This window comes from Crocuta crocuta, unplaced genomic scaffold, assembly GCF_008692635.1.
Source record: "Crocuta crocuta isolate KB4526 unplaced genomic scaffold, BGI_CrCroc_1.0 scaffold131, whole genome shotgun sequence".
Lineage (NCBI taxonomy): Eukaryota > Metazoa > Chordata > Mammalia > Carnivora > Hyaenidae > Crocuta > Crocuta crocuta.
The window spans coordinates 12,167,137-12,175,282 of NW_027528977.1; the positions used below are offsets into that span (position 1 = coordinate 12,167,137).

The 8,146-nt window shown below is 39.9% G+C and overlaps 1 protein-coding gene across 2 annotated transcripts in view; it reads right to left on the reverse strand.

Moving 5' to 3' along the window:
- The window catches only part of LOC144225979 (neuronal vesicle trafficking-associated protein 2), a 94,066-nt gene extending 88,574 nt beyond the window's left edge, over positions 1-5,492 (reverse strand). For both annotated transcript variants that reach the window (XM_077757292.1, XM_077757288.1), the window contains exon 1: positions 5,458-5,492. The gene's annotated coding sequence lies outside the window, so the exon portion shown is untranslated. The remainder of the gene's footprint in view (positions 1-5,457) is intronic.
- Positions 5,493-8,146: the final 2,654 nt, after the last annotated feature.

Consider the following 8,146-nt stretch of genomic DNA (forward strand, 5'->3'; position numbering starts at 1 on the left):
TATGTCTCCCCCTCTCTCTGCTCCTCCCATGCTCATGCTCTGTCTCTCTCTGTCTCTCAATAATAAATAAACATTAAGAAGTTAAAAAATAAAAGCTAGTTCTTAGTGTGACTGAGGAACTAAATTTAAAACATGTCAGGGAGTATAGGGAATGAGAAAAAGAACAAGGACAAAATCATTTCCTCTACTCATTTTGCACACCTCACTGAAGGTAGCTCCAGTACATATCAAAGACTGTCCCAACTCATGTTTCCAGTCTTTCTCTGCCCTTCTCTCTGCACACTGTTTCCATACACTTGAAAAACACTTCTAGTTCGACCCTAATCACTCTCCATCACGGATCCAAACCCAGGGTTACGCGCACACATTTTCCCCACATATCATTCATTCCTAGCTCAGCAACACGCGTGACTCTTCTTGTAGCGTTTCTGCCACCGTGAAGCCTTCCCTAATTCTCTCATCCTTGAAGTACTCAGCGCTCCCAAAGCATTTATTCGTACCTCTACAATCATCCTCTATTACATATAAATTAGGACAATATCTCCCAAGTGCTGTGAGAACTGATATATTTAAGTCTTGCTTGAAATGTTAGAAGGGTTTCCTGATTTGCCTGTCCCTGGGTTTCTAAACTCCGCTACATCTTACAAACAGAAGAAAGATAAACTTGCTTATCTTCCAGAAGTGTAGCTGTCTCTGATCGCTTCACTCCACCGCTCAAAAATCTTCAGTGACTATAAAATGATGGTCTCCAAGACATTGCACAATATGGTCCAAAACCTACGTTTCATTTGTTCAATAAATATTTAGTGCGTCTCCACTATAAATAACCACTCCACTGGAATAACCACCCCCTGCCCTTCAAGCCATCTCCATTCAGTATGCCAACATTCACTGGTCACTTATTCCATATCAGACACCGTGCTGGGCCCTATGCATACATTACATACTTCATTTAGTCTTTACAGTAACTTGCTAAGGTAGGAACTCTTATCCCCATTTTACAACTGAGGAAACTGAGGATCAGAGTTGTTAGCTAACCTGGCCAATATTACACTGCAAATAAATGACAGAGCCAGGATTATGTCCTTCTGGCTTCAAAACCAATGCTCTTGATAATCTCTACCATCCCACTAGAAATTTCTCCATTCATGTCCCTTGATTTCCTGCCTTTATGCCTCTCCTTTCCCTAAACTATCAAACCCTTTTGACGGTGTCCATCTTACAGCATTCATGTCTACTAGCTTATATTCATATTATTGATTTAAAAGTTCTTGAGGGCAGAACATTTGTCTGATTCATCTATGTCATGAGCACCTAATGTAGTGTCCAGTGTGGGAGACGTTCGTTGTTGCTGGACAAATAATTCAGCTAGTTCCCCAAGAAGGGCTAGGCATAAGTATTAAATGTCCCTTTACTATGAATATTAAATACACCCAAAACAGAGTAAAACTGAAGCACTTTCTGGCTTGGTTTAAATATAAATCTATGCCAGGCCCTCTCTCCCTCGACTCTATTCCTGGTCGCCCAAGCACAGCAGGGGGCCTCTGGAGTTACCAGCTCCATCCTCTGCCCAGCTGCCTAGCACAGGAACGTCAGAGTTGCCAGCAACCCTTCCTTCTCCATCTTTCAGTCAGTCATCGATCCTGTGCATTTGTGTCCATTGCTCTGCCTCAGGTCAGGCCTTTTATCTTTGCACTGGACCACTGTGCCCCCCAACAGGGCTCTCGCCTCTAGTCTCTCCCAGCCAACCCCATCCTTCCTCCAGATCCGATCATGTCACCCCTGCCACAAAGGAGCAGCAAGAATCCCAAAAGAGAAGCCAACCAGAGGAAAGACTGACACCTGAGGTCTGCACAGTGTAGAGTTACAACAGCACAGCAGTGCTTTCATAATCCCGCCTACCCGGTTACCACTAACCAACATAGGTGACGATCTCCAGCATGAATTCATGTATCCCCTCTTCTCCCCACAAACTGCCTTATCTGCTTTCAGTGTTCTTCCCTTCCAATCTACTACCTTGATGATGGACTATCATTTGTCCTCGGATTCGTGGCACGAAAGCAATACAGGCTCTCTATTGAATCCGTTGTATTTTTCCCGGCTTCCCTGCTCTCCACCACCACAACCACCACCACCACCATACTCTTTCCTCCTCCTAGAATAAGCCTTTTATTTATTTTTATTATTCAAAGAAACTAAAACCTAGGGCTAAAATGTTTTATACTACCCCTGGATTTTTTAATCCCCAGCAGAGGGGCCAGAAAAAAAACAAAAACCCAAGTGCCTTTTAACAAGGAGGCCATCAGAGGGGCTTGAAGTCCAAGCTAATAACCCTGCTTAGGTATGTCTGAGGACTTCCCACTGCAACTCGTTCTCAGGAGTCAATCAAGTTACACCGAGTACCATTTTATACATCTAGATTATCAAAGTAAATTTAGTCTGGAAGGATACCAAACAAAATCTTCAACTTGGGCTTCAGTCTTGCCTGCCTCCAATTCAATCTCCCTTATACAGCCAACATGGCCTAAGTGAATCCAGCCTTTGTTCAAAATCACTTCTCTTGTTCAAAAACCTTTTCAGTTTAGGATTTCAGAGTCACTGCAGACAATGGGAAATGGGTGGTAACTGACTTCCCCAAACTTCTCTCCAAACAACTTCACCTTGAAAATTCTACATAAAACCACAGCCTCAGCATTACTTGAAGACAGAGAACACTGAAACTGCAAAATAACTGCAAGTAAAATAAGGAAAATCATTGACTCGCAGAGCTATGATCAGATGTGCTCCTGCCCCACCCCAAGCAGGGCTCTGTGGCCAGCAGGGAAGAGAAAGGAAGGACACTAGAAAAAGTGCTTTCAGGAGAGCTGATGCGACCAACAGAAAGGCTGAATCCACCCTAAATCTGAAAACACTAAAACAAACCCCTATGGATCAGAGCACAAACTACAAGGAAGGGAATTCAATGCGCAAGTTGAAGGTCCACACACCACATGCCATTTAATACTAAGCATGCCATTTAATGGGGCTGACTCCATTTAAAAGGGCAAGCATGGTTTAAAGGGACAGTCTTTCAATTGCATGGCTTCTGGGGGAGAAAAAGAACAAAAAGGAAGGATCACAAATTAGGTCACAAAGAAAAACTCTGTAGTATCCATAAAGTGAAGACCTTACAAACACTCTGACTACAGTCCAATAAAACTAGAGTTTGCTGACAAAAACAAAACAGAAAAGTCCTGGAAATTAAATTTTTTAAAAAAACAGTGACAATGAACAATACTATATAACTATGGGATTTAAAATAGTGGTTTAAAAAATTCATTGCACTAAACACTTTTATTAATAAAAAAAATAAATGAATGAAATGTCCTGTTGAAAATAAGTATAAAAAGAACAAAGTAACCCAAAAGAAAGCACATGTTTCATCTTTATTATCTATCTTCATTTTTTAATGCAGAAGAGACCAGAAAAACAAGATGTCTCGTTAATAAATCAAAATCCTGAGTTTTTTTTAATTAACAAAATGGACAAGACACTGGCTAACTTAATCAAGAAAAAGGGAGAAAACACATACATACAGAAAAAAATGACAATTCAGAAATAAGCATGGACATTTTTAAAAAATCGTAAGACACCACTTTGCAGACCTCTATGGAAACAGATTTGGAAACAGATGAAATAGATAATTTCCTAGGAAAATATAGATTAAACATAGGTATATTTATAAATATATAGGTATATCTATAAATATAAGTACAGATTAAAGACAGCAATTTCCATAGAAGGTATAAAGAAAGTTGTTAAGGAATTATCCCACAAAAAGCACTAGACCCAGACGGTTTCACAGGAGAATTCTACCAAAACTTCAAACAACACGTAGTCCCACTGTTCTATAAATTATTCCAGAGCATAGAAAAAGAAGGAAAAATCTGTAATTCCTTTTATGAACTAAGTATAACTCTGATACCTAAACCAGATGAAGAAGTACAAAGAAAGAAAAAACACAGATCATTTTCCCTCATGAATACCAGTGCAAAACTCTAAACAAATTATTAGCAGAGTCCAACACTACTTTAAGAAAACAACACATCATAACCAGGTAGGATTTATTTGAGGAATGCAAGGTTGGTTTAATATTAGGAAATCCATTTATATCATATGCCATAGTAATACATCTAAGGGAAAAATATGTTTATCTCCATAGACTTGAGAAAGCTTTTGACAAAAATTCAACACCCATTTAGGATAAAAACACTGAAAAAAAATAAAAGTTGAATAATTTTTAATATTTTAAATATAAATGCCTTTGTCCTAGAGCCAGTACCTTATATAATGGGGAACACTGGAGACATTTCCCCTAAGGTCAAGAATAAGGCAAGGATACACCACAATCTTCACTACTATTCAACACTGAACTTGAGGTATGAGCTGATGCTTATAGTATTATGCATGCAGTAAGATAAAACAGGCAACGTTTTGATAGACGCCGTGCATAAGAATAGGTAAAAAAGAAATGAAATGATCTCTACTTACAAATAATATCATAATATACCTGGACAGTGCTAAAACCTATTCTAACAATAAAAGAATGCAGTGAAGTGCTATGATCTAAAATTAACAAATCAATAGGCTAAGTGAAGGAAGACAATCAGGAAGGCTCATATACTCTATGACACAATTTATAGGAGATGTCCAGAAAAGCAAATCTATAAAGACAGAAAGTTTAGAACTTGCTTAGGGGTGGGAGAGGGCAATGAGAGGGAACAGGAAGTGTCAAAGGGTACAAGGTACATGCTAATAGGTACAAGGTTCTTTGGGGACAATAGAAATGTTCCAAAACTGAGTGTGGTGATGGTTGTACAACTCTGTGAAAAGCACTGAACTCTGCGCTTTAAATAGGTGAAGTTGAATGAACTGTATCTCAGTAAACTTTCAAAAAAGAAAAACTTTAAAAAGCACAGGTGGATGGATGAGCCCTCCAAAGGGAGGCAGGACTTTTTCGAGAAGGAACTGCTCTCTATCTTAACTGTGGTGGTGTGTCACTAAATCATATAACCGTGTCAAACCTCAAAATGTATATAAATCAATCCTAAATAAAGGTGATCTCTTGAAAGATCAAGAAGCTTCCTGTATACAAACAATAAACATGCAGAGGACGTTATGGACGAGGAAACGCCATTTACAACAGACGAGAAGATCAGACACCTAGGAATAAATGTAGCAAGACATAGGCAAAACCTATGGGGAAAAGTCTCCAATATAAAACGCTCCCGATGGACACCAAAGCAGACGGAAGAACTGTTCTTAGACAGGAAGTGACTCGACGCGGTAAAGATGTCTGTTCTCCTTAAGCTATTTGTAAATGCAGTGAGCACTAGGAACCCCGACAAGCACCCCGAGCCCCACTCTGTTCTGGGGGACGCCAGCGGCTCCACCCACTGCCCTTTCTGTCCCACTGACCTCACACGACCGGCGTGTGCCCTTTGGCGCCCCTTNGAGGGACACCCGGTGGTCATTCGGGAAACCACCCTTCAGAGGGCGGGGAAGCCGGAAGGGTTTGTTTGCGGGGATGGTGGACCCGTCCATGGTGTTAAAGTTTGGGGACCAGATCACTCGTGGGTGGGGAGCAGACTGTGGGGGCACAGCCCTCTGAAGAAATGAGCTGAACCAAGAAGAGGGTGGGGGAAAGGGAGCAGGCCATTGGGGCTCCCCTTCCTTTGGCTGAGTGTGAAAAAGCTTTCAGAGTGAGGAGCCGACCCTGGATTTGACCAATCTGGAGTGTCGGTCAATGGGGGCGTGGGGGGAGGGGAGGGGAAACAGCACCCTTTGCTGCCACAGGGTTCCAGTGAGACCCTGGCCTGGCTTATGTTGTCCTCGGCCAAGGGCCTGAAGTCGGCGGTTTACTCGTGCCGATTTAAGGCCCATCGCGGTTCTGCTGCACCCCAGCCGGGTTATTTGGGCAAGCTACTTTCCCTCTATAAACTTCCAGTTTCCCCAGATGTAAACTCAGGATGACTTGGGGTGTTGAATCAAATTAAAGCATGTTAAGCATCTGGCACATAGAGATCGTTCCCTTAGACTTAACTTCATTTCACATTTTTTAAGTACGTACCCTATGAAGTGCACATGGTAATATCTTTACACTTATCCTTTACAAATGGTTTTCCCATAGACCACCCTTTTAAATCCATGCTGCAGTTTACAGTGAGGCTCGCAAATGAGTGACTTCCCCCATAGTAACGGGCAGTGACAGAGACCTATTAAAATGATTTTTAGTTGAATTATGAATATGTGCAGAAAAGTGCACTGATCAGCAGTATACAGATGGAGAAATTTTCACACAGTGAATATATCCATGTAATATCCACCCAGGCAAAGAAATGGTACACTGACTAAGCCCCAGATGTCCTCACCCAGGCCCAACCCCTTTCCCTTCTTTCCCAGTTCAAACCGCATCAATTAGGTTTGCCCCTTGTGTTTGACTTCCTTCACTCAAGCTGTGTTTGTGAGATACAAGTTATTGCATGGGTTTGTACATCATTTGACTCTACCGCCATTTATTCATCTATTCCACTGTTGATGGACATTTGGTTGTTTCCAGTTTGAGGCCATTATTAATTGTGATCTGAGAAACACTAAAAAATATCTTTTGTTGAACATATATCACAAGGTATATACTTCAGTGTGGAATTGCTTAGAGGATTCATAGGTTCAGCTCTAGTAGCTACTGACAAGCAGGTATCTGAAGTGGTTGTACAAATTTTCACTTCCACCAGCAAAGCATGAGAATTCCAGTTGCTCCCCATGTCCAGTTAGTTGGTGTTGTTCATTTCAGCCATTCTGTTGAATATGTGGATTAGGGCTTTCCAGAGAAACAGAACCAATAAAGATAGGAGTGTATATGTGTGTGGAGAGACAGAGAGCTTTTAAGGAATTGGGTTACAAAAGGATGTAGGCTTACAAATCCAAAATCTTCAGGATAGGCCAGCAGGCTGGAGACTTGGGGAAGCGTTGATGCTGTAGTTCAGGCCTGAGGACCATCTGCTAGCAGAATTCCCCCTTCTTCAAGAGAAATCATTATCTTTCTGTGAAGGGTAATCGGCTATACTAAGTCTACCCATCTAAATGTTAATCTCACCAAAAAATACCTTTGCAGAAAAGTCTACAGTAATGTCTGACCAAATATCTGGGTGCAGAGGCCTAGCCAACAGAGCATATGAAATTAACCAACACAGTGTGGGACTGCTTTCTTGTAATTTGCATTTCCCTGATGACTTAGGAAGTCGAGCTCATTGGCTATTTGGATACCATCTTTTGTGTTTAAATCTCTTATCTATCTTTTCATCCTGTTCTCAATCATTAAAGAGGAGTTTTTTTTTAATATGTTCTGTATATTAGTTATTTGTTAGTTATATATATTGCAATTTCTTTCTCACTTTGCGACTCGCCTTTTTATTCTACGAACTCAATAAATAAAACTTTTTAACTTTAGGCCAATATATCAATATTTTTCTTTAGAATTATACTTTTTGTATTTGATTTAATAAATCTTTGCCTATCCCAAAATGTTATTTGCTATCTTCTAGAAGCTTTATTGTGTACTCTTCACCTTTAAATATTCAATCCACCTGGAATTGATTTTTATGAATAGTATGATATAGAGATTGAAGAGTAATTATTTGTTTATATGGCTATCTAGTTCATTTCATCTAAAACCTCCAATATAAGGTGAATACAAATGATTATAGTGAACATCGCTGTCTTATTTCTGATCTCAAAGGAAAGTTTCAGTGTTTTATTATTAAGTATAATAGTCGCTGTAAATTTGGTTTTTTTTTTAATCATAGTACTTGTCAGATTAAGGAAGTTCCCTTCTATTTTCAGTTTAGTTTGGTGTTAAATTTTATCCAATACTTTGGCTATAGTCTATTGAGATGGTTATACAACTTTACTCCCTTTGTCTGTAAATGTGATGAATTGCATTGATTGAATAGAGGGTTAAACCAACCCTCTATTCAGAGATAGATTCTACTTGCTGTGGCATATTATCATATTATATGATTGAGACACTTCTAAATTTGATTTGTAAATGTTTTCTTTAGACTTTTTACTTCTGTGTTCATGACAGAGAATAGCTTAAAACTTCTTT